Source organism: Diospyros lotus, chromosome 3 (genome assembly GCF_014633365.1).
Source record: "Diospyros lotus cultivar Yz01 chromosome 3, ASM1463336v1, whole genome shotgun sequence".
NCBI classification, from domain to species: Eukaryota; Viridiplantae; Streptophyta; class Magnoliopsida; order Ericales; family Ebenaceae; genus Diospyros; species Diospyros lotus.
Window position 1 is genome coordinate 36,858,568 of NC_068340.1, and position 6,000 is coordinate 36,864,567.

Genomic DNA, 6,000 nt, shown 5'->3' on the forward strand with positions numbered 1-6,000 from the left:
GAACAAGTAAATATACAATGTAGGACATAAATAGACGAACATATAGACTAATGGTGCATTGATTCAATGCTAGAGCAGGTTTGGCCATTGAATACTACCCAATAACAGAAGGTCGGACTCTGCCAACAAAACATATACATGGTGCACCAAGGCTCACAAATCCATCCTGTGAACAACCCGAGGTCTTATTTACAACTCCCATACATAATGAAAAAAGCATTTAGTCATGTGATAACAATTAAGCAGTGCAATGCCCTTTCAACTGCCTATGAGTCCGCATGCCAAAGTACTTTTTCTCTGAAAACCCATAGCGATGATTTTTTTAACCATTGATGTAGTAACAATAAGTCATATGAACATGCAAATATACAACGTGGGACATAATTAAAAGAACATATAGACGAATGGTGCATTGATTCAATGCTAGAGCAAGTTTGGCCATTGAATGCTACCCAACAACAGAAGGTTAGACTCCGCCAACAAAACATATACATGGTGAACCAAGGCTCACAAATCCCTACTATGAACAACAAAGGTTCTTATTTACAACTCCCAAGCATAATAATAAAGACATTTAGTCATGTGATAACAATTAAGCAGTACAATGCCCTTTCACCTGCCAATGAGATTTGTGCGAGAGGTTTGGAGATCAAAGTATGATGGATATTGTTGAGGAATTTAACAAATTAAAGCAAGAGGAGTCAGTGCAGTCCTACCAACTTAAATTTGACGAGCTGAAGTCATTGATGTTGAACCTCAACCCCCACTTAACTGAGGCTTACTTCGTCTCAAGCTTCATTAGTTGCTTGAGTGAAGAACTAAGGCCCAGAGTAAAGATGCTGCAGCCCAAGAAGATTAAACAGGCAGCTGAGAGTACTAAGCTGCAAGAGTTATCAGTGGAGGCTCTAATGAAGAAGCAGAGGCTGCAGGCAAGGGACCAAGCTCCAGTACCTTACAGCAGGGGAGTAAAGGGTAGAATAAGGAGTCAATTAAGGTCAACCAGGGCTCTAGGTGTTTGGCAGTCCCACCAACTGTCACTCCAATTCAGTCACAAGGGGGAAGGATTATGGAATAGAGGAGGCAGGCTAGGCCAATTCAGTCAATACATCGGTTGTTCCTGACTGGTGGCAGGAAATAACAGCAAGTTATGAGAAGGACGGGTGGTCAAAGGAGCTGTTGGAACAGATGATTATTGACCCTTCAAGAAGGCAGGGCTTTACACTATCTAACGGGCTGTTAAGGTACCATGGCAGGCTGGTTATTGGAAAATGTGATCAGCTCAAGAGCAGGATTTTCCAGTCCCTGCATGAATCCCCTTTGGGAGGACATTCGGGTATGCAAAATACCTACCACAAGGCAAAACAACTTTTCTACTGGAATCAGTTAAAGAAGTTTGTAATGGAATCTGTTATGGCTTGTAATGTGTGTAAGAGGAGCAAGCATGAGACAGTGGCAGCACCAGGCTTGCTGCAGCCATTGGCCACCCCTGAGCAAGCATGGACCAGTGTGACCATGGACTTTGTCGAGGAATTACCCAGATCTGAAGGGAAGGACTACATCTTGGTGGTGGTGGATCGATTCACAAGGTTTGCCCACTTCCTTAGTTTCTCCCACCCCTTTATGACCCAAGAAGTACCCCAGATCATCTTATACCAAGTGGTGAAGTTGCATGGGACCCCACAGTCTATAATATCTGACCAGGACAAGGCGTTCACCAGCCTACTATGGCGGGAGCTGTTGAAATCCCTGGGACTTAAGCTACACATGTCCACTGCCTATCACCCCAGGACAGATGGACAGACAGAGGGAGTTAACCAATGCCTAGAAGCCTACCTCCACTGCCTTTGTTTCCTTCAGCCCAAGGGTTGGCACAAATGGCTCTCCTTGGCTCATTGGTGGTATAATTCCTGCCAACAAAGTTCCATAAAGATGTCACCATTTGAGGACAAGCCCCCCTTCTTACCAGGCATCATGGGGCCTACAATAGTAGCAGCAGTGGATACCCACTTGCAACAAAGGCAGCAGGTTTTACAGCAGCTGAAGAAGGAACTGTCAACTGCTAAAAACCGGATGAAGCAGTTTGCAGATAGGAGTGAAAGGGAGTTCAATGTAGGAGATGAAGTCTATTTAAGGCTAAAATACTCTCATCAGAGGGCTCTGTCTCAAGGACAGGTCTCTAAATTGAGCCCAAAGTTTTATGGACCATTTCCTATTACCACAAGATTTGGGAAGGTTGCCTACCAACTCCAACTGCCTGCTGATTGCCAAATCTACCCGGTATTCTATGTGTCACTGCTCAAGAAGTCAGTGGGAACACAACAGGTCAGCCCATCCTTACCCTCCTTTGTTGAAGACACCACCCCTACTATGGAACCAGCTGCCATATTAGACGAGAATTATCTACAAACAGAGGACTCCCTTGACTCAAGGGCCGGTAAAATGGTCTCACCTTCACCCGGATAAGATAACACCACCTAGAAGTACCTACCAGACCTACTCAAACAGCTTCCTCAAGCTGCCCAACTTCTCTGCATTTCTTGAGGACAATAAATTTTTAAGGACAGGGTTTCCGTGTACCTAGGGCTCCGAGGGGTTGTACATTGTATTGGCAGTTACAAACTGATTGTTCTAGAAGATAGCTTAAGTCGTTACTTACAAGGCAGCAACATTTGTACTCCATTTTAAATTTGGCAGCCTTGTTGGCGTCAATACCTGGCTGGGATCAGTATATAATAACTGATCCATCTTAATTCAATCATCGAAGAATCAATTGGAGAAATTCTCATTTCCCGCTCAATTTCTCTCTCTTCTCTCTCTCTCTCTCTCTTTCGCTCTCTCATTCACTGTTCTTCCCTTTCCCCCTGGCTTTCTCCCAATTTCCCCCTAATTTCCTGCCCCGATTCTCACCAATTAAGTGAGAATCCTCTGTCAGATTTAAGGATCTGGCATCCGCCAACAAAACATATACATGATGCACCAAGGCTCACAAATCCCTGCTGTGAACAACCAGGGATTTTATTTACTACCCCCACGCATAATGATACAAACATTTAGTCATGTGATAACAATAATCGATCATGTTAGAACAAAAACATGTGATACAGATATTCATCTAGTCATGTGATAATAGTAACTCATGTTAGGTTTTAACATAGTTCCTTTCCCAGTCGGTTTAAAATAGTTCATATGTTGAAATGATTGTTTCCAAATCACAGTCCAATGTCAACGACAAGAGAATGGAAAATAGTAATTAATATAATATGGATAAATGGAAACACATATTTTTTACACAATATGTTCTGAGCACTTGCCTGAAAATCGAAAAATCGAGTCCAGTCAACCTTCTGCAAGCTGACTCCATTAATCCTCGTCAAATATACAGTTGACAGCGATATGGTGTGGCAGCGAGCGGCGTCAGCAGAGAGACTTTGGGGTCGGAGATGATGCAAGGCGGCGGCGGCGGCGGAGAGGGCAGAGATGGTGACTCTGGTGGTCGTGTTGTTGGCCAAGGCGGTGGTGGTAACGGGGATTACCGCTGTGCTGAAAGAATGGACGATAAACACTTAAGGGTTTCCCTTTATATAGCCGGGTTGCGGGTGGCGACCCGGTGCTGTTGGACTGGGCAAGGCCCGCAGTTCCATTAGATTGGGCTGGCTGTTTAGCAGCCCAATTCAATTTTAATTGATTTAAGTTTAATTTTTTTTTCATCTATATATATATTATAACAAAACAGCCGTCAAATTTTTTCCCGCCCATTTCCAATTACTATTTTGATATTTTATTATATTTTTTAAATTTTTTTACTTACCCGAAATGAAATTTTTATAGGTCATTAATTAATTCTAGATTTGTGAAAAACATGTAGTTCTTAAAACATGTAAATGATTTTTTTCATAGCTAAATAGTATTTAGAGAATGTGTAAGCATGCTGGTATATGAAGAGCCAAGATAAATATTATTAATTTATCTATATTATTAATTTTTAAATATTAGCATAAAATTTTAATCGAAATAAATTACAAAAAAATGATACTTTTTTAAATTGGGAGAAATCTTAAGATATTAGGTAATATTGTCGAATACCGACTGTCAAGTAAATTTTTTATTTTATTTTTATTTATATATAGTTTAATTAATTTAAATTTATTTTTTTATAATTTTAAATGTTATAATTTTATATATAACTTAAATGTTATAATTTTATTTTTAACTTTATTTTTTTTGTTACTTTTTAAAAAATGTGAGTTGTCTTAAATGTGATAATTGATTGTTAGGAGGAATATGTAAAGTCATGTATAAATAATCAATTTTAAAATTTTGATTATTATTATTTATATAATTAATTATTTATTTAAATTGTCTTTATTTTATATATAGTTTAATTATTTTAATTTTTTTATAATTTTAAATGTTATAATTTTATATATAACTTAAATGCTGTAATTTTATTTTTTAACTTTATTTTTGTTTGTTGTTTTCTTAAAAATGTGACATATCTTAAATGTGGTAATTGATTGTCAGGAAAAATATGTAAAGTCATGTATATATAATTAATTTTGAAATTTTAATTATTTTCATTTATATAATTAATTAATTATTTAAATTATCTTTATTTTATATAGTTTAATTAATTTAAATTTATTTTTTTATAATTTTATATATAACTTAAATGTTATAATTTTATTTTTTAACTTTATTTTATTTTTTTGTTGCTTTCTTAAAAATTTGATCTATCTTAAATATGGTAATTAATTATCAAAAGAAATATGTAAAGTCATGTATGGATAATCAATTTTGAATATTTAATTATTATTATTATTATTTATATAATTAATTGATTATTTAAATTATTCTTATTTTATATATAGTCTAATTAATTTAAATTTATTTTTTATTTTTTTAAATATTATAATTTTATATATAATTTAAATATTATAATTTTATTTTTTAACTTTTTTTTTTGTTACTTTCTTAAAAATTTGACCTATTTTAATTGTGGTAATTGATTGTCAAGAGAAATATGTAAAGTCATGGATAATCAATTTTGAAAATTTGATTATTATCATTTATATAATTAATTGATTGTTTAAATTATCTTTATTTTATATATAGTTTAATTATTTTGAATTAATTTTCTTATCATTTTAAATATTATAATTTTATATATAACTTAAATGTTATAATTTTATTTTTTAACTTTTTTTTATCACTTCCTTAAAAATTTGACCTATTTTAAATGTGGTAATTATTTGTTAGGAGAAATATATAAAGTCATGTATGGATAATCAATTTTAAAATTTTAATTATTATTATTTATATAATTAATTGATTATTTAAATTATCTTTGTTTTACAAACAATTTAATTAATTTAAATTTATTTTTTATAATTTTAAATGTCATAATTTTATTTTTTAACTTAATTGATTATTATCATTTATTTAATTCTCTTTTTTTCTCATTAGTCTATTATGAACATGTGCTATATGTTGAACTTGAATAAATTAAATACAAATTAAATTTGTATTTTGAAAATTATGTTAAGTGAGGAAGATTCAAATTGTGTGGCAAAGCGTGAGAAAAAAGATAAACTTAATGATGACATGTGATTTGATAAATTGAGAGAAATAGGAGAATTTGAAGGAAGAGAAATTAATAAAAAAAAGTAAATATCTCTTTATTTTATTCCTCTCAATTTCCGTTTAACCCTTCCATTTCCTCTTATCTCCTTTCTCGATTATTATTTTCAAATTTTATCTTTTTCTTTACTTTTATTTAATAAATTTTAACCATTTTTTTTAAACCTAATTTGGTATTTTGGTGTAACATAGCAACACTATTCTGTCAAGTGAGTGATGTGAATGCAACTAAGAAAAATTAGGTCTTGAGAGTTCATGTGATATGCACATACGAGACAAATACACGTGAAAATCTAAAAAAAAAAACGTCTACCCTTAAATGCATGTTTTAGAATAAAGAAATAGATTATCATTTTTTTTTTC